The sequence below is a fragment of the Canis lupus genome, chromosome 23 (assembly GCF_003254725.2).
Source record: "Canis lupus dingo isolate Sandy chromosome 23, ASM325472v2, whole genome shotgun sequence".
Taxonomy (NCBI): Eukaryota; Metazoa; Chordata; class Mammalia; order Carnivora; family Canidae; genus Canis; species Canis lupus.
This window is the reverse complement of record NC_064265.1, coordinates 5179116-5200867: the sequence shown is the minus strand read 5'-3', so window position 1 is coordinate 5200867 and position 21752 is coordinate 5179116. Positions and strand designations below refer to the sequence as shown.

General features: G+C 37.6%; 1 long non-coding RNA gene across 3 annotated transcripts in view; it reads left to right on the top strand.

The window, feature by feature from the left end:
* The first annotated feature begins 368 nt into the window (after window positions 1-368).
* Window positions 369-21752, top strand: part of LOC112668793 (uncharacterized) — a 57924-nt gene continuing 36540 nt past the window's right edge. Inside the window, exon 1 of one of the 3 annotated variants that reach the window (XR_004808740.2) lies at window positions 369-619. This is a non-coding gene — a long non-coding RNA (uncharacterized LOC112668793). The remainder of the gene's footprint in view (window positions 620-21752) is intronic. The other 2 variants (XR_007405312.1, XR_003141879.3) reach the window with 2 other exon arrangements.

The window sequence follows — 21752 nt, the reverse complement described above, 5'->3', positions numbered from 1 at the left end:
ACAAAATGTATGAGATTTGGAAGCTACTGGACAAAGGACAAAGAAGATAATATGAAACTAATACTAGTTTCTTGAGGTAAGCATTAGTAACAGCAGTTTGAGTCAAGTGCTCCCGGAACAGAGTAGAAATGCCTGGCATCATTAGAGGAAAGCTTTCCTAAGATATCAAAGGAGCTATACCTTGAAGAAAAAACAAACAAAAGGGTGAAACTTATTCAAAATAGAGAAAGAACATGAACGAAAATTGTATGCGAACCAAAGAATGTGGCTAAATCTGTAATAGCAAGTTTTCATTAAGGCAAGATTAGGGAGAATGTTCCATCTCAGTCCACAAGTAGATCAGAGCTGGAAAGGTAGATTAGGAAGACATTACCAAGAGCCTTATGTCCCCTTGCTGTGACTGTGGCTTTAACTACAGATTGTGAAGTCACACTGGGCACTTAAATAGAAGAAGGGATCATACTCAAAGTTCCTCTGATTAATATTGCCCTAGTTGTTCTCTCAGATCAACTGAATATACAGTTTCCTGTCTTTCTGCATTCTATAGAATACTTGATCACTATAGAACCCATCTCTGATGACATAGAAACAGACTTGAGCACTGTGCTCCAATTACAAGGTAATGACAATCTATCCCTCTAGGGAGGATAAACATGGTTGTGAAAAATATTTTGTAGAAGGTTGTAAAATTCAATAGAATTTAGGGACACATCATATCAAGATTACTTTAAATATCCTACTAAATGTGTTTTAAACAACTTCTTAACATGTGAGGAATAATAAAAAAATTTCATTTAACATATTGATATAAGTAATTTTATTTTCCAAATATTTTACTGAAATATACAATTTTATTTTATTTTCCCTGACTCAACTCTGGCACAAGTACTTTGGGCTCATTTTCTCCATAGATATATACATGGTGAACCAGTTGCTTCCATTCTTAGACACCATGAACACTTTTGGACACTACCACTGGACCTCTTGGACTTCTGCACTGTTATATCTTACTAAGAGATACACATGTAGAGGAAAGTGGCTAATTAGAAAGGAAACGGTTCTCAGGTAACTGTCACCCAAAGTCACTTATCTGTTTGGATTCTAAGCTTATAACATAGTCAATTGGGAAAGTAAAGACACAAAACTCACATGGGTGTGGTGCCTGGGTGGCTCACTTAAGTGACCAACTCTTGGTTTCAGCTCAGGTCAACAATATATCAGAGTTGTCAAATCAAGCCCTATGTTGGGCTCCATGCTTACCACAGAGTCTACCTGAGATTCTCTCCCTCTGCCCCTCCCCCACTCACATGCATTTTCTCGTACAAACAAACAAACAAACAAAATCTTTAAAAAGAAAAAAAGACGCAAAACCCACATAGGTAAAGGACAAGTATCCAAAAAATGTTATAAAGAATTATACTATTTCTGGGGGGCCCCGAGTGGCTCAGTCAGTTAAGTATCCAACATAATTTCAGCTCAGGTTATGATTTCAGGGTGGTGATATTGAGCCCCAAGTTGGGTTCCACGTTCCGCATGTACTCTGCTTGAGATTCTCTCTCTCCCTTTGACCCTCCCCTCACTCTCTCTCTCTCTAAAATAAATAAATAAAATATTTAAAAAAAAGAATTATACCATTTCTAAAAATTTACCTGGGATAAAAGCCAAGAGATAGTATGGAGTAAAGCACCTTAATGTGTGCTATTCAAGTAGGAACGAGCTTTAATGCTTTCCTCAAGCAGAGGCTATATACTGTAACTACAAAATTAGTTTAGTAACATAACTCTTAGTCAATAATTTGGAACTTTGGATACTAGAAATGATAAGATTGTGGAGAGAGTAAACTAAATTTGGAAAAAAAAAACACTTTTTCCAAATTTGTTGAATGGTATAAAAGTGTTTTTTTTACAGATGGCAATTGTAAACAGCTTTTCAAATGAAGGAGTATTGAATTATCAGTTTCTGAGGACAGCCTGGAGCACCTCATTCCTCCCTGCTCTCTGGCAGTGGAATCAGAGTGCTGATCTCAGGCATCACTGCCTGCCTTGTGCTATTCTTAGCCTAATGTTAAGAATGCTAAGCTCATCAGAAGCTAGGAGTATTTGAAATGCTGAATTAGAGACTGACAATCTATCCAACACTGGCACATGAGTGACATTTTAAGCCACTTTCCCTAAATATATTACGTGATGAACAGTGTGGTGCATGCCAGATTGTACCATCTGGGAGTCATCTCTTCTTTGTCTTTCCTTGGTTCTTTGGTTAGAACTCTTATTCTGTAATGTGCCTGGTGCTCCTAATCATAAATCTATGTGTCTGTCTCTTGCATTAGACTGTGAACTTTTTGAAGCAAAGGCTAAGTTTTCTTCCTATTTGTATTATCCCACAGGACACTGCTCATGTGATGAATGCTTACTGAATTGTATTGAATTGCATAATGGAAGTTCTTTAGAAGCTTTCTCAATAATCTCAGGCCTTTGAGTTGGATAAGGCCCTGGGGAACTCTTAGGGGTAATAATACCAACCTCAGGGCTCTAATGTTTTTTAGGGACCCAATAGTGATCTTCCCAATAACTAACATACTTAATCTAAATTTTTTTAGGCACCATTTGCCAGTGCTTTGGGGCTCTTTCAGGTCGTACTCTTTAAAAAATAATGTTGGCTATAAGCAATCTAGCTTTTCTGAATATGAAAGGTCTTCATATTGGTCTTTGAGGATCCAAGCTTTCTTAGTAGTGATGTTGGTTGGGGAGTGACCTCCCATCTTATTCAATTACCAAAAGCATTTGGAATAACATATGACTTATTTAAGGTCTATTTGAGCTTTGCCAATAAACCCAGGAAACCTCTTGTCCTAGACTTAAGTTGAAACTATTATAGAAGAAAACTAGGAAAGATACTGAATCCAGGATGAAAATTATTTTGTTTTTCAGCATGAAAATCAAAATATGAAGCCAAAAATACTCATGAAAAACATATCAAAAAAATGAAAGGAGGGGATCCTTGGGTGGCTCAGCAGTTTAGCGCCTGCCTTTGGCCCAGGGGCGCAGTCCTGGAGTCCCGGAATCGAGTCCCGCATCCGGCTCCCAGGATGGAGCCTGCTTCTCCCTCTGCCTGTGTCTCTGCCTCTCTCTCTCTCTCTCTCTCTCTCATGAATAAATAAATAAATAAATATTAAAAAAATGAAAGGAGTAACTCATGCAAAACATATACAAAAAAAAAAAATGAAAGGAGTAACTGGGTGAGGACTTTCATTGGAAACTCTGAAAGTTTCTTAACGTCACTAAGAAGACATTAAGCTGATATTTGAATGAATGAAACAAGCCAGATGTGGGATGTTCAGAATAAAGAACAAGCAAATAGTAAGAATAGAGTCTACAGAGGCCCTACTTATGGGAACCATCTTGGTCAGTTACAGGGACAAAAAATATGGGACTAGAAGATGCTGGCTGGCAAGTAGATCAGAGGCACAGATGAATTGGAACGGTAGCTGGAACCATGCCACAGAACAAAATCACATTACACTCTGCAAATCAAACTGCCCTCTATTTTCCTTCCAGAGTATCTCAGGCTCCCAAATCGTCATAGCCTGTGGAACATGGGTCCCAGCATTAGTAACGTCCTTACCACATTGAAGTATAACCATTAAACATCCTGAACAAGAAGACCAATTTGGGAGTAGCATGAAGGAATAACTAGAATGGGGACTCAGTCTAGAGAATAGAGACAACTGAGTAGATCTCTCCCTAGAAAAGTCTGCAGAAAGTCTTAAGTTTTTGAGTCCACAGTTCACAATGGGTTAAGAAGCAAACAGAAGCCATCCTGAGGTCATGGGCCTTGGCAGAGTCACTGCTGATCAATGGGCCACCTGCTTGCCCAATCAATGCTGCCCTGACGGAGCACTAATAGACCATTCAAAATGTGGTTTCTTCCCTGCAGACACAGCTTTACTGTCGGATGGAAATATATTTTACAAATATTGTTATCTAAAGACAGAAACTCCATCCCTATGAATGCGAAATTCAATCTGAAGGGTCTCTTAGGATAAACAAAAGGCTCTGTGTTCCTTTTGACAAACCCAGAATCAAGAAAATTGAAAGCCTACCTACACCCTTGGAAAATTAAATTCTGATTTAGTTAATGCTCTCCTCATGACTGAAGTGGCTACTTAAGGAAAGATAATGACAGTGTAAGGATGTTTAATTGCTGCTTAATCAGTATCTCTATAGTTCCTGCTGGAAAGAGTTCATGTGTTGGAGGGTAGGGTAGTTAAATAACAAACTGAATGAAATTCCACCATCTCAACCCTAGAGAAAAATCTTACGTGTATCTGAGTAAGACTCACAGACTTACATGGGTTGTTTATAGGCACCTGGGAGCCTGTGTGCTGAACAGGCCCCTCAGAGAGCAGACTGGATGGAGCTGCTGGGAGTCAGATAAGTAGCAGAGCCCACCAGTGTGCTGGGACCAAACTCAAAGCTTGAGCGACCAAGTGCAAAGCTGTAATCACTTTTCCACACTTAACTCTCATATTAATATTTCTAAATGGATGAACAGATTTTTCTTAGTCTTACATCAAGCTAGAAAACATCCTGATGATGTTTGTTTTATATGGCAACCCTGGAATCCAGGCTAATACCAACAGTAACACAAAGCTGGTCAGGATTAGGGATGTAGCCAGGGGCTGAAGAAGGACGTTTTTCCCTAAGCTTCTATAATTGGCCAATAAAGGTGTTAAGTCTGGGAATATTGGGAACATTCTTTACTGTCAAAGCTAAATCTAACTTCATCATTGGACATTGTTGGGCATTGTAGCCTTGTTCACTATCAAATCCGCAGCATCCAGCACAGTGTCTGGTACATATGTAGACACTTGGCAATTAACTGTTGAGTTAATTACTGTGCACATCTAGATATCACTAACATATTTTGAGGAATTACAACATGTTGGAGGGTTGTTGTTTTTTCCATGATACCCAGTATGAAAATAAAACAGAAAGAAGTCTCCACATCATAGTCCCTCCAATAAAATATACGGGGGCCCCTTGCTCTATTCAGACAGTGTGAATAGAAGGCATTTACCATTTCCTTGCAGTTTGAGTCCTCTGGGATGAGAGGAAGAGCAAGCAACAAGCAGCCAAGCAGCCATCTCTTATTTGCAGCTTTGTGCTTCAGACTGCAAATTAGATATTTTCTGAAGGATTAAGGCCTGTCTTGGGCAGCCAAATACAGGATCAGCTAAGACTCATGAATTCAACCTGTTGGTGAAGATGTTTAACTGCTTAAGGATACTATATTCATCCTCAAATTTAAGGCTAAACAATTTTTAGGTAAATACAAACATTCATAGCATCACATCATGACAAATATGAGTGATTTTGAGATAAAATAAAATTCACTTATTTATAGTAAGCATGGAACAATTAAATACAGAACTGCTGGGCACATCCTCATAGGAAGTATTTTTGGAAAGCAGAATGATATCTTCTAGACTCTTCCTAGTAAAAATGAAGTCCCTGGATCATGATCTTGGCTAACAAGTAGCTGCATGATCTGGGAGTTTCTTAGGAATACAATATCTCCATTCTGCAATCTTATTCCAGATCTGCTAAATCAGAATTTACATTTTAATAAGATCCCTTGGAAATTCATGTGCATATTAAAGTTTTAGTAGCACCACTTTGGGTTCAAATTATTACCCCCAGCTGGGTAACTTTCAGGAAGTTGATTAATGTTCTCTTGCCTCAGTTTCTTTCTGTGGAAGCTGCAGATGATAATTAAATTACCAACTTTATGTGCTGAATGAAGATAAAATGAAACAATGAACATACATTGCTCAGAGCAGGGTCCAGAATCTTTCAAGTACCCAATAAATACCAATTATTATTACATTTTGGCAAAGGAAAATATTTTAGTCCAAATTACTAAATCCAGGAAGGTTTTGGGTTTTTTTACATGGAAGTTGGGAGTCACCAAGGAAAGAATTTTTTTATGATTTTATTTATTTTTGTGGGAGAGAGCTCTAAAGGACAAGAGAGGGAGGGGCAGAGGGAGAGGCAGACTCCTGGGTGAGCAGGGAGCCCGGTGCTTGACTCGATCCCAGAAACCTGAGATCTTGCTTTCCTAATATTCAACTGATATAATTTTGTTTTCTTTGCCTGTATGTAGAACAACGGGTCTATGCTCCTTCCTGCTACAGCAGTTGTCATGTTTCCCAGACATGTTAGGGCAGTTAGAGGATTTTCCCAAGCATAAGTTATCTTTTGTTCTTGCTTTGCACACACAGCTTTGTGCTCCAGTTGTAAGGAAGCTTACAGTTTTGCCTGATGTGAGTGGGCTTGTTGTATGGGAATGGCTGATGTAGGTGTCCAACCTATAGTAGGCATAGTTGGTTCACTGCACAGATTCCCTTTACCAGATTGGTGGCATTCATCTCCAAGCTTCCCCTTGTCTTCAAATTACCCCAGGTCGACAGAAACTACTCGGCAGTTTACTTCTTGCAACCTCCCAAAAAATAGCTCATGGCAATGAATGAGTGATCCAAGGGCATCAAAGTGGGGCAATTCATGCTTTGAGGCTCCATTGGATCTAGGATCAGGAAGCCTTATCCTCAAGAAGCTCTTTCTTTTGCCCCATCTTGTTTCTCTCACGTCTGCTTCTCCTGAGATCACTCTCACAATAAATTATGGTTCTGCTTCCAGGAGGTCCCACCTTAGATGAGATTAGACAAACTGGAACAAGATGGAACCATGACCAGAAAAGAGACACAATCAGACAGATGTCTCAGAGAGTTTAGTGAGGACTATTTGCTATTCGGTTGTGATATATGCTGTAATATATCATCTAAGTCTGTATGCTTAACTATTGGAGAACTGAAAATATTTTATTTGATATTTAAGTTCAAATTGATGTATTTGTTTTCTTTATAAATACCTGTATTGAACTAAAGATACATATTTAGCTATGTGGTGATATCTGGCTGACCTGTATTGAGGTAAACACCCTGGTCTTCTGATGGGCTATGCTTTGGTGACATGGATTTGAAGGTATGATACCTTCCCAGGGGGACTCCTGTGGTTAGCAAAAGTCCCCATTCAAAGATGCACTCCTCAAAGACTCCTTTATTCTTCTTGAATTATGACAATATTTTATCTTTTGAATTATTAGAAAAAGTATAAACACTGCACATTTCCAATAATAATCTCTAATTACTCACCTGACTGTGAGTACTTTGAAAGGAAACACTTCATCTCCTTTATTTATATAAGACAATACTGAGAATAATTCAGATAATATTAAAATTACTGATGAAAAGTTGATGACAAGCTCAAATTCTAAAAACTTAAAATATTTTGGGATCCCTGGGTGGTTCAGTGGTTTAGCGCCTGCCTTCATCCCAGGGCGTGATCCTGGACACCCAGGATTGAGTCCCACATTGGGCTCCCTGCATGGAGTCTGCTTCTCCCTCTGCCTGTGTCTCTGCCCTCTCTCTCTCTCTCTCTCTCTCTCTCTCTGTCTCATGAGTAAATAAATAAAATATACAAAAAATTAAAAAATATGTAAACTTAAAATATTTTATAATATAGACTTTAGGAAGAAAATTTTTTTCCACAGGTAATTTCTAAATTGTTTTTTAATGATATGTGTTATAAGCTTTCACAGAGACATTTATCTAGTGGCTAGTAGGAGAATTTTGTAAGAGATTCAAAGGAAGGCTTCCTTTTCCTTAATGAAAACACTTAGCCAGAACATATATGGAGATAAGTTCTGGGATGCTTGGGAGGCTCAGCAGTTGAGCTTCTGTCTTGGGCTCAAGGTGTGATCCCAGGTCCTGGAATCCAGTCCCCTCAGGATGCTTGCTTCTCCCTCTCTCTGCATCTCTGCCTCTCTGCCTTTCTCTGTGTGTCTCTTGTGAGTAAATAAATAAACAAATCCTTAAAAAATAAAAGAAGTTCTGCAATTAGCAAAAATTATGCAGATCTGGTGAACTTACTCTAAACCTGAGCTAGTACTAACAAGAATAATTTGAATACTGTAATTAAAAATTCTTAACACAGACTTCACAAAGACTTCAAGAGTATATTTGAAGAGCTATTTTCCTATATCATACTGAATAGTTTTAAGAAATTACTCAGAAAATATCAAAATCATGTTGTAGGTTTCCCAGCATTAGGAATGTATAGGAGCTTGGGGATGTGGTTGCTCACTGGACCTGGTATCACAACTACTACTTCTGCTGACTGAAATATGAACTACTTTGAGACAAACTGACTTATGATTTTTGTCTTCACCTAGTAGCTTGTGGTTCTTTACATTATTTGAAAAAAGATGTTTGTATCTCTGACAGTAATATTAGTCTTTTTTTCTTTCTCTGTTTTTGGGATATGGGGAAAAGGAGAAAAAGCTGCTATCCAAAATTTTATGAAAAGAAAACCAAAAGAGAAACAAAAACAAAAAACCACAGTAATAGCACAACATTTTTTTTTTTACAAACTTAAGTTTTGGAGGTATCTTCTGAACTCTTGTGCTCTTTTATCTTAGAGTCTCTAGATGTATTCTGCTTCATGGAAGACTTTATGGTTAGTGAGACCAGACACTAATAAAAGTTCTACCAGAGCATGAATAAGGTATAAGATTGGTTGTGTTTTAAAAAAAAAAAAAATGCTTTCCTGGATGAACTTGATGGTCAGTTGTAAAATGACCCTGCTGTGGAATGCTTATAAAGATATATATTTTTAATGGACTAAATACTGAAAGTAAAACTTTTGTTTTCATCTTTGTATTTCAGACTTTCTTTGTTCAAAGGAGCTCAACATTACACTTTGTACAATTCTTTCTATACATGCAGATTCATGAATGTTTGTGGTTTTTTAAAATATTTTATTTATTCATGAGAGACACACACAGAGGCAGAGACACAGGCAGAGGGAGAAGCAGGGTCCGTGCAGGAAGCCTAATGTGGGACTTGATCCGGGACCCCAGGATCATGCCCTGAGCTGAAGGCAGACCCTCAATCACTGAGCCACCCAGGTGCCCTCATGTGAATATTTGAAACAGCTTCAGAAAACCCAGATGCAACAGGAAGCTCTAAATCTTCAACTCTCTGAGCTTCCCCAGAATGTCACCATTGTCCAGTGTCCTATTAAGATTAAGGATTACTTTTACCTGTACAAAGCCATCATCTGTTGCACTCTGAGGCAAATAGCCATTTGAGTTGCCTGATAGTCCCTTGAGGGAGTCCGAAGACACCCAACTAGAAAGGGACAGTGAAGACATGAATGGAAGAAGCCATATTCTAAGACCTGACTATGTGGTTTGCCAAAGGAAGGTGTAAAGAAAGAAAATGAGCATTTACTGAGTATACTCCACCAGGAATTCTAATTATTTCTAATTATTTACATGTCATGATGCTACTAAAAATGAAGACATTTTCTACCCATTAGGAATAAAATAAAATTTGTTCAATGAAAGGAACATTTTCTACCTTTCACTATCAATTTGCAACAGAATATATGATAGTTAAAAATGGCATTTCCCCTGCATATGTGTTGCTATGGCAAAGCTCTGCTTTTGGTAGATCATACTCAGGCTTGTTTCAGGAAAAACTGTGAGGCAGATATATGTTTATCTTCATATATTTAGATTTTCCCACTTTCCCACTTTCTCTTTATTGTTTCCTTTCTCACCACCTCAAGAATATAAAGGATATGTGTGTGTGTGTGTGTGTGTGTGTGTGTGTGTGTTACATCCATATTAGCACTTAAAGATTTTCAGGCACTCAGAGGAGATAACTGGGGAGCAGAACTGCCTTTGTAATTACACAAACAACATCTTGAGGCCAGCTGTGGGCTGCTACAACCAGACCCTAGCAGGGTAGAGCAGACACAAAGCAAAAGGTTATACAAATTTCACCCTCTCTTGCTCCGAAGATTTCCTTGATCCTTACCTCAGTTCATCATCAAAGTCAACACCAGCACCCTTCAACCAACTGCTCAAGCCAAAGCCTCAGGTTGTGCAAAATTCCTCTTACTTCCCCAGTAGTAGATTCCATTCATCTATTTCAATAGATCCCAAATCCGATCACTTTTCCCCATCTCCACCTCATCACCTTACCCAAGACTCCACTTCTGCCCTGCAGCTCCAATAGTGCCTGCATTTCTGCTTCTTATGATCTGTGTTTTCTGTACCATCAGAATGGCCCTTTCAAAACTTACATTGATTATCCCACACTCCCAGTTAAAAACTTCAGATGACATTTCCTAATAGCCTCAGATTATAATCCTTTCTCTTTTTCCTAAATGTCCCTACATGACTGATATCCTGACTACCTTCCCCCTGTTCTACCTCAATCACTCCACCCTAGCCCCTTCCTCATTGTTTTTGGATATGGCAAGTCTACTTTTCCTCAGAGATTCTTCTGCCTAGGATGCTGTTACCCTGATTTTCATATCTCATACTTACTTCACTAGATTTCTATTCAAACATTGTTTAGAAAAGGCACTCCATCTTCCAACCTAAAATGATAACTTGCACTCAGCCTCTCTGTAAACCTGCTTTAGGTTTAATTTTTCTTCATAGCACTTATATTTATCAAAAAATATATGGCAATCCAATTACTTGTTTCTATTCTTTGTCTATTTTCTCAATTAAATATGCATACCTTCAAGGCGTGAACTTTGTGTTAGATACAGGGTATCTGGTACAAAGTACTTATGAAACATTTTTTAAACTCTAATGAAACGAGTAACAGCCTAAGTTAATTCCCCCTAACAACTTTTCTTCTTAAGTTAGATTATTTTTATTAGCAAGAGATGTCTACATTCTAACTTCAACCAACATGAACCAGCTGGAAGGTATTTCTTTTTTTTTTAATTTTTTTTGGAAGATATTTCTTAAGTTTGTCCACTTTACATCAAATGGTGCCCTTGCAATTAGAAGAGGAGTATACACTTTTAGTAGTACCTTCCCTACCGTTTGAAGGCTTCACACACCAGGAAATGTGGTGCACTCAATGTTTTATTTCTTCACTTCTTAGTCATTTTCAGCCTGATGAGTTTTAATTTTAACAGTACATAAGTAAAAATAAGACTTCTTAGACTCTTAGAAATGGGCAGGTTTTGACATCATATAATTAGACTCCTTCAGCATATAGGTACTGGTATCAGTTCTACTCCTATTAAGAGGGAAGACTAGATTTAGAAAAAGGTGACTGAGTTGTTTATGGTCCTATAAATCATTATCAGTGAAGATGGGGCTAGAGTCAGTTTTCCTAATTCCTAATCTATTACCCTTCATCTCCTTACCACATTCTTGAGTACTTGTTGCATATTTTATCAACTATATGGATAAAACTGCGTATATAGTAGCCTTAGCTTTATCAGTTCTACATTTTGTAATTTTTCTATGCAGTTGAATATGTCTAAGAAAAGTATGAGGCGATATTTTTTGAACTCTTACCATATGCTAAGTACATAACTTAATGTGCTAAGTACTTTACTAGATACTGGAACTAGATACTGGAACCATTTAAAGATCTAGATTAACTAGATACTGGAACCATTTAAAGATCTAGATTAACTAGATACTGGAACCATTTAAAGATCCCCCCCCAACATACATACACACACACACACACACACACACACATGCACAGCTTACTGTCTACAATAGCACTACTTGACCATTTTGGGACACTCTCCTCCAGACCAATAACTTGAATGTTCATTATAGAAACTTCCAGAACAATTCATCCACTTTTTAATAAAAAGCATCAATGAACATTTTATGTCTCAGAACCCTGAACTTGCTATTTCTACCCATCCTAAAACACTACCCAGTGTTAATGTGGTCTTCACCCAAACCTGACCAAGCTCCTGCCTTCACCCAAACTCAAGTTCTCTATATATGTGTGATATTGACTTTCTTAAAGTGAGATAATACTGCACCTCTGTAGAGGTGGTGTTCTTGCTTTTCATAGGATCAATAAACTCAGTTTTGTCTTATCAATTGATTATATTAGTGATGTTTGGGGAGCTGTCATTGGACATACATCATTATATTTTCATAAAAACCTAGGCAGGTATTTTTTCTTGATTATTTAGATGAAGAAATAGGCATGAAAAAGTTTTAAAAAATTGTTCAAGGACATGGTAGCAGCGACAAGCCAAAACATAAGTACAGATGGTCTGGCTTCAGAATGCACCCTCCTAACCACTGTTGGTTTGCCAGTCACTGTGAAACAACATAGCTAATCTGGAAGCAGTTAATTCTGTTTAGCTGAAACCAGCCACTACTTCATTAAAACAGGAGAATAAATTTTAACATTTTAGGATTTTTATTCCAATTTCAGTCTATTTTTAAAATTTTATTTATTTTTTACTATGTTAACCACAAGACTAGCAGAAAGACATTAAATCAAAGTCTTGACAGTTAACTGGTAAGGCCAAATGTTAATGCCACGCATGAGCTTTCCTTTGGCTGGGACATCTGAAGAAATTTAGCATCAGGAGTGAAAGACTCTGCTCTTCCTCAGGGATTCCTTGATTGAATCTTCATTTGCTGAGTGTCAACATTTGCATTTCTATCTGCTTGCATCATCTTCATCATCAACTGCTATCATTTCGTTTTCTCTTAAGAATGTGCATAACCATCATGGGGAACAGGGGAGTAGCAATGCTAGTCATCTTGATATGTGGCCTTAGCATCCTAGAAAATTTCAGGCTTTGCCTTTTCATGGCCCATACTGGAGGGCACTCAGGATTATCAAGGATTTGGAATGCAGGGAAATAATCTGCTGCTTGTACTCTCTGTGAGCAAACACACACATAAGGCACCTCAGAAGGCTCAACTGTTGTTTACTTTAGAAGCACAGCAGCAGATTCCAAGCTACACAGAAACACGGCAAGTCTTAAAACTGGACATGGTAACATGTGCGCGTTGTTAAAGGAATTGCCTTTTTACTGAAAAAAAGAAATATGAATCTCATTTTCATGTATGTACATAATGATGATATATGTAGTCCTCCGCCCCCCCCCCATTTTTCCCCCTTTTTTGATGTCTTATTAAAAAGATAATTGTCAAGACCTATGTCAAGCTCCTATGTTTTCTACTAGAATATTTATGGTTTCAGGTCTCACATTCAGGTCTTTAATCCATTCTGAGTTAATTTTTCTGTATGGTGTAAGATAGTGGTTGAGTTTCATTATCTTGCATGTGGCTATCTTCTCAGCACCATTTATTGAAGAATTATCCTCTCTTCACACTATATTCTTAGTTACTTTGTCATAAATTAATCAACCATATAAGTATGGGTTATTTCTGGGCTCTCTATTCTGTTCTATTGATATATGTATCTGTTTTTATGCCAATGCCATACTATTTTAATTACTAAAGCTCTGTGGTGTAGTTTGAAATCAGAGAGCATGGTGTCTTTAGTTTTGTTCTTTCTCAAAATTGCTTTGGCTATTTGGCCTTTTTCGTGATTTCACAAACATTTTATGATTATTTGCCTTATATCTTTGAAAAAGGTTATTGGAATTTTGATTGGGATTGCACTGAATCTGTAGATTGCTTTTGATATACAGACATTGTAACAATATTGATTCTTCCAATCCATGAGCACAGAACACCTTCCCATTTATTTGTTTCTTCTTCAATTTCTTTCATTAATATGTGGTTTTCAACGTACAGATCTTTTACCTCTTTGGTTAAATTTATTCCCAGATATTTTATTCTTTTTGATACAATTGTAAATGAGATTGTTGTCTTTATTTCTCTTTCTGATAATTTATTAGTGCATAGAAATACAACAGATTTTTGGGTATTGATCTTTTTTTATCCTTCAACTTTGTAGAATCCATTTGTTAGTTCTAACAGTTTTTTGATGAAGTCTTTTGGGTTTTCTCTAGGTAACATCATAATCTGCAAATAGTGACAGTTTTATTTCTTCTTTTCCAGTTTGGATCTCTTTTATTTCTTTTTCTTGCCTTCTTGCTCTGGCTAGAACTTCCAATACTATGTAAAAATGGTGAAAGTGGGCACCTTTGTCTTATTCCTGATGTTAGAGGAAGGACTTCCAACTATTCACCATTCAGTATGATGATAGTCATGGACTTGTCATATATGGCCTTTATTATATTGAGATATGTTCCCTCTATACCTAGGAAGTATTCTTAGTCTCAATTCTAAATTTCCAAAACTGAGTACTAAAGTAATCTATAACCTTATAAACTGTCACTATATCAATAAAAATGAACTTATTAATCCTTTAAAAATTGACTAATGTGAAATAATTATTGACTGTGCATAACTCATTTTTAATGTATTGATAAATATTTTTTAAACTAAAACTAATTACTGGCCATATTACCCAGGGAAATTGTCACCTAAGAGTATAAAGAAACATGTGAAAGGATATGCCTTGCAGCACCTTTAGCTATACAAAACATTATAGATAACTTGGCAAATGGTTGACTCACAACCCTGTATAAAATGTTCTGCAACACTGGAAAAAAATACTAAAAGCATATAAAACAACATGAGTAAATTATTTTAAATATAGTGTCACATCAAAAAAGAAATAAGAAAACACAATCTATAGCATGATATCTTAGATACAAATACCACCACATATTTTTCAAAGATTAAATATATGAGGACAAATCTCAGATGTGCTTTACTGTGTATGAGAGGAAAAGGTAAAAGTGAAAACAAGAGTCAGATAATGGGGGCTAAAATATTAAAATAAAGTTAAGTAAGGTAAAATAGAGCTTGCCTGCCTTAATGATAATGATATTTCAGAAACAAAGATACATAATTAATTCAATTCTATGTTCTTGAGATCTCAAATGTTAAAATAAAGTAAAACTAAGGTGAAAATATAGCAAAAGTAAAATAAAAGTCAAGTAAAATAGAAGTAAACTAAACTCTGTATGTATCTTAGGACAAACATTTGTGTGGGTTGGAAACATTGCTTTCAAATAATTATCTATAATTTTTATAGACAGCAATGTAACTTGGCTACTCTTGCTTTCATGCCCCTCAAAGCAGTCTTGCAGGATACTGTCCACTCTGCCTGCAGAATATATTCAGAATCTGATCATTTGTCACTATCTTCACTACTTCTATCACCTGCCTTCTGGTCTTTTGTTTATAATTGCTTCCACTCTGACCCCTTTGTTGTTTCTTCTCCAGAAAACAGATAGAAAAATCCATGTCAGATCATGTCACTCCACTGCTCAGAATCCTCTAATGCTTTACATCTTCCCTAGAATAAAATCTCAACTCTTTAACTTAGCCTTCAAGGCCCTGCATCACCTTGCCCCTTGCTTTCCAACTTCATTTTCTACCAAGTCACCCCTTGCTTACCATGTTCTTTTTGTAAATATGTTATTTACTCATGAGAGACACACAGAGAGAGGCAGAGACAGAGGCAGAGGGTGAAGCAGGCTCCCCATGGGAAGCCCAATGTGGGACTCGATGCCAGGACCGCAGGATCACACCCTGAGCCAAAGGCAGACACTCAACTGCTGAGCCACCCAGGCATCCCTTGCTTACCATGTTCTATCTACAGTGACCTACCTGTTTTCCTGAAGCACAAAAAGTATGCTTCTGCCTCAGTGCCTTTGCATTTCCTATGCCTCTTCTGCAACATTTTTCATTACTTAACTTATTCCCTCACTTATTTGTGATCTATTCACAAATGGGACCTTATCAGCAAAGACTTTTCCATTTACCCAATCCAAAATAGTACACTTCCTCATCATTTACTCTTTCCTTTCTTTGCTCTTGTTCTTTAAAGCATTTGACAGCACCTGATATATTATGTTTTCATCTGCTCCCCTCATTGGAACTGCAAGAGAGGTTATTGCTTTGTCTACGTAACCTAGAACAATGTTGGGTTCAAGTTTGTGTACATAACTATAGGAGCGCATCACTGTGACATTCTGACCTGAATAAAATGCAATGGAAAATAATTGAACAAGATAAGGCAATAGTCATAACACAGCATTTTATAACATTTTGAAACTTAATACATAACCTCATTTGCAAGAGTTATGCCTTCTCTTATTTAAAAAAACGACAACAAAGCAAAGAGGATCGGCAAACTTCAACCTTTGCTTAGAACCTCTCAGCTTGGAAAAGTTAATTTTATTCTTAGGATTAAAATCAGTGGACTCTTTGTTTTTAACCCTTTTCATCGAATGACTACCCCAGTATATTTTCAAAGATTTCTCATCTTTCCCCGCAGTTCATCATTTCATCCCAAATTAAAACTTTTAAAGTTTTATCTGTGAAAGTAGAAAATATGTGAGATTTCAGGAATGTGGTCTGACTCCTAAAGCAAGAGTCTGCTTAAATAAATATAACAACCAGGAATTATTTATGCCTTCATGATAGTTTTCAATTTGGCAGTTTTAAAAGGGTGGAGGTTGATCTCAGGGGAAGAAGCTACTAAGTTCAGCAGTATTTGAATCAAATAGCTTCAAATTAGTCATAAAATATGGAGTTTGAAAAAAAAATATGGAGTTTGTTGCAAACCTGTAGCCTCATGCAGAAGATATAAGACAGTTTTATCAATGGGCATGAATCAAGAGCTTTCTTTAGGAGCCGATTCTGTAGGGGAATTTTCCCTTCATAAAAATTGTTTTAGTAAACAAACACGTGATGAAATAATTATGTCCCCTTACTCCATAAAATAGACTAGTCTCAAGCTTGTTCTGCAAAAGGCAAGGAATGTGTTTAGTGCAATATCTCATGCAGTTTATGCAGCCACAAGTAGATTGCATTGTTCTCCCTTTGGAACATAATATGAATCAAGATGGTAGGAAGAATACTTTGGTATGGCCTCTTAAATGCAAGCATTGATAAATGGTTGGGACTAATTTTTCTTCAGCTTCTGTCAGAATGCCAGGTATGTAGTAATGAAGTTCCACTATATATAACAGATACAGGATTCAAGCTAATTTTTCCTGCAAATGTTAAGGAAGGTTTAGAGTGGTGCATAAAAGCAAACAACTTTATAGTGAGAAGATATCTAACATTTCCCAAAAATGAAAACAGGATAGACATCCAATTTCGTTTATTCTAGTGTCCGACTAGCTTTATCCTTTGTTAGTGATCTTGTTTAGCAATTTAGATAAATCAACATGTAAGGTGTTTCCCAAACTGAATTTTTACTTTTAACTATGTGATTCAGAGGATATATCTTTTGAAATAATATTCCCAGTCTCTTTAATTAGCCACTGGTTGTTTCCAGAGATTTAAGATTGGCACAGTAAACAATATCTTCAAATGAACATTAAATTTGAAATGATATAATGTGTGAATAACATAACTGTAGTTTCCAGTTGCACTGTCCTAATACCTAAACGTTTATACCTGTTCTTAAAGGTTTGTTATGTTCAGTCTTTGATAATATGTGAACCCCTAGCCCATACAGCATACCTGAACCCAATGAGTTAAACAAGGAGTTACCTGGGATCCAGCATCATCTCTATATTCCAGAGTAGTGGGAACTTCCAAAATACCTTTCCCACTCAAAGTCTGAATTTATGCACCTATTGGACTAGAGGATCTTATAGGAATTACCCTAACTCCTCCCTCTGAATCACTGCAATGGGCCATTGCTTAAAATGTATTATTTGGGGGTTTGTTTGTGTCCTCCACTTTTCATAAGCTTTACATTAATTCTGTGCCTTCATATCTCCTCTCTTTCTCCAAGAGTTAGTTCTCATGAAATTGTCTCCTATCAGCTGCCAAGGCCTGGCAGTGGACTCTGGCAATCTTCTTTACTCCTATAGTCAGGGCTATGGACTCTAGATTTAGGTTACCAACTGAAAATCCTGGCTCCTTATTACTTGCTTGTCAAACTTCAGGCCTCAATCTCTTTACCTCTAAAATGATGATGATTAACATTTTGACTTATAATGTTTCCAATAAATAAATGGAATGATAATTATGAAGAACGTAGGAGAATACTTACCATAGAGCACCTGGTTGATAAAAGAAAGATGCTTTTAATCTACCCCAAATACTCTGAATTTAGAACACCATTCCTTCGCATCCTGTGTCCCTTTTGGACATTTATTAATCTTTCATACTTTATTCCTTCAAAAGTAAAATATCTACTGCGTTATTTATTAAACTAATATCAAAAGAAAGGAAGAAGTCTAAATCCCATCAGTTCTGCAAATGATTTCATATATCATATACTTTGATATTTGCTTGCATTTTTTGTTTCTATCTATATAGCAAAAAAACGTTTGCACCAATTTGCCCCTGCTATTAGAACTGGAGATACATGGGCATTTTAGATACAGTTCAAATTTTGTTTATGTTCACTCCATGGAACTTTGCCTTTAATATCATTTCAAGGGTATACCTCTTGTTCTTTCTACCAGATTGTAAACTCATCTGAAATAAATGCTAAGTTCAACTTCTTTAATATTTGTCACCAATGAGTTGGGCATCAATTACTCTTATGAGCATTTCAAATTAAATTGTTGGAAAAGTTCAGTGAAGTGGAACTGACTACTGCCAACATTACCTTTAATGAGACTATATAGCTGCATATTCGAAACCTGTAAATGACTTCTTCCTGAGAATTCTAACTTACTTACCTTGTCCAGGGTTCCCCTTCTTGGGTTAGCTATTCTGAGGCCTTATACATATCTGATCTGTAACAAGTAATTCTGTCTGTCAAAAGAATACATTGTTCAAAGAACACAGAGCCATTTTAACAGCAAACAAATCCAAATGAGAATTCTATATTTTTAGTTGATGATGGAGCTAGAAATATAATCCAGCTCAAACACTGGAGCAAACATTTTTGGCCATATTAAAGATGTAAGCAGAGGAAAGTTGTCAAAAGAGACTATTTCCAACAATCAATATTTATTAAACATCTACAATTTTCCATATTTAGACACTTGACAAGAATAATGAAAAAGACTAACAGATCTCTGCCTTCATGGAGATTTCAGTACAGACAGGGAGACAAACATAAATTGAGTGTGGCAATCATTTATTATTATTTTTAAATGGAGTTAGCTAATATTTATCAAGTGCTTACCATGTACAAGGCCTTGACTTGGTATATCAGATCCAAAGACAATTAAGATGCAGTCCCTTTTGTCAAGGAATTAGCCATTTAGTAGAGGAGATAAACAAAAAAAAAAGTAGAGAACTAGCTTCTGAGAGTTCTACTCTTTAATGTTTCTCAAATGTTCATTATGTGCTAGATACTCTGCTAAGTTTTTACAGAAGGGTCCTCATCTGTTGTGTGAGTTTGCCTTCTTGCTACTTTGCTCTATGCACCCACAGTTAGACTCAAAGCCCCAAGAGTGAATAGCTGCTAAAGACATAGCTCACCAGATTCAAAGGCTAACAAAAGAGACACAGAAGTCTTCTAGCTTTTAATAATTTGAATGTTGGTCTTATACCCACAACATATCAAGATTCTGCATTTCTCTAAAGAGCTCATTCATAAAGTTGAGTCAAGTAGAATTCTCAAACTAGTCTTTCTTACTTATTCTCACTTCTTTTCCCTTTGAAGAGGAGATACCTTGATGAAGAGTCTATCCTAGCCCAAAAAGGCTGATGTAAAGCTCATGTATTATCATAAAGCATTTTTTTACCAAATCATCTCGAATGATTATAATAAAGCTAATTGGGAATCACTCTCTACCTAAATATTATCAGAAAATTAGAGTTAAAGAATATTGGGAATGCCTATTTACACTTATTGATGTATAGAACTGGAAAGAGCATCACCTCTACCTTTACAATAACAGACAAGCTGGACATACTGCAAGTTTATGCATTTTCTTATAATTATGAAAGCTGAGGTCATGGGGCAATCAAAGTCTAGGGAGGGAAAAGTGTTTGTGGGAGGACACAAGATAAAATGTGAGAATTGTCTTTCCTGTGGTTGATGAAACCATTCACTGATAGGAAGAGTTTAACCAGAGTGGCTGGAAAATTGTTAAAGACCAAGTGTGCAAAGACCAGAGAAACCCTTGTGGCCATAACAATTAGGGAATCTGCACCTGTTGAAGGCTGTTTCTTCTTTAATCCCACAAGGCGCTTACAGAAAATATTCGAGTCTTAAGAAACGTCCCTTTGTTGTGCACTCTGGGGATAGAGAACAGCAACCTCTGGAGGAGGGATTACCCAAACGATTCTTTTCTATCACTCTAATAAAAAAAAGCAAACCTTAACCTAAACACTGTCATCCTAGGGTACTGGTGAAAATCCATTACAGTTGAGGGAGAAGGAAATAAACCTATCCCTGGTGGAGGGTCAGAAATTCAAACTGGGTCTAGAATAACATTTGAAAGAAAATCAAATGGAATACAAAAAGACCACAACCCCCAAGCTCAAAGGATTTATGCCTAAGACCAAAGCTATATCAGAACAAGAGAAAACATTCTCTAATATGGTTTCCCAATGCTCAGTTGATAAGCATTGAGAAACAAATAATAGCAGAATGTACCTGAAATAGAGTAAGGAGAGGGGGAAGAGTTTCAGAAGAGATGCTCTTCAAGAAACACCACAAAGAAAAGACATAGGCTGAAAGTGAAGCTGACTTTTGGCAAACCAGCCTCCACATTAAACAGAAGTCATTACCAGAGAAATTTAAAGCTGATGGTGAACTTTGAGGTAATGTAACAGCAACCCATTCAAAGTTAGCTCAACTTCTAACTAGATTTACTTTAAAACCCCATACTAAAGGTTTGACAGAGGAAAATTATACCTGTTTTCAGACTCAGGACAATTTTTCTCACTCTCCACTATACTATATATGATTTCTGCCATTTCTTCCATTTCAATGAAAAATGATGAGACATACAAAAAAGGCAAGAAAAAAATAATCTTAGATGTGGGGATTTCTTGGCAAGATGGCAGAAGAGTAGGGTCTCCAAGTCACCTGTTCCCACCAACTTACCTAGAACTTTCAAATCATCCTGAAAACCTATGAATTCAGTCTGAGATTTAAAGAGAGAACAGCTGGAACGCTACATAGAGAAGAGTTTGCACTTCTAATAAGGTAGGAAGATGGAAAAAAATAAATAAAAAAGAATCCAGTGAGGGAGGGGCCCCTGGGAGGAGCTGGGCTAAGGCTGGGGGCAAGGACCTCCAGGACAGGAAAGCCCAGCCCCGGAGAAGTAGGAGCTTTAAAAATCTTCTCAGATGGAAAGGCGCTCGCAGGGAACTTGGGCAGGATTCCAGGACGGGCAGTGGGGCCCCCAGGTTCCCAGGGGCACTAACAGAGGAGGTGCACCCCGGGGAGAGCAAGCCACACCCCGCCAGCCAAGTGCAGGAAGGGGCTGGAGTGGCTGGAGCGCACTTCACAGGGTCTCGGGAGCAGGCAGCTCCGGGAGGAGGGCGCCGCACGGCCGGCAAGCACCATTCCAGCAGCGCAGGCCCTGGAGCCCAGGATGCCAGGGGACACAGCCCAGGATCCTGCATTCCCCTTGGAATAGGCAGAGCCCCGGAGGGCACAGGACAATGAAGACGCTCCTGCCTCTGGGCGTCCCTGAGCTGAGCAGGTCAGCGCCCCTGCCCCCTAAGCATCCAGGCCCCTGTGGACTGGGAGACTGTGATGGTTACTGCGGCAGCTGACTCCAGGGCTGGAGAGCTGGCCGCCGCCACTGTTGTTGTTCCTCCCTGTGTCACCTTGTGCCTGGGAGGGTCAGGGCCACCAGGGAACAGAGGCCTCACTGGATAAACAGCTCCAACTGAGCAGTGCACCT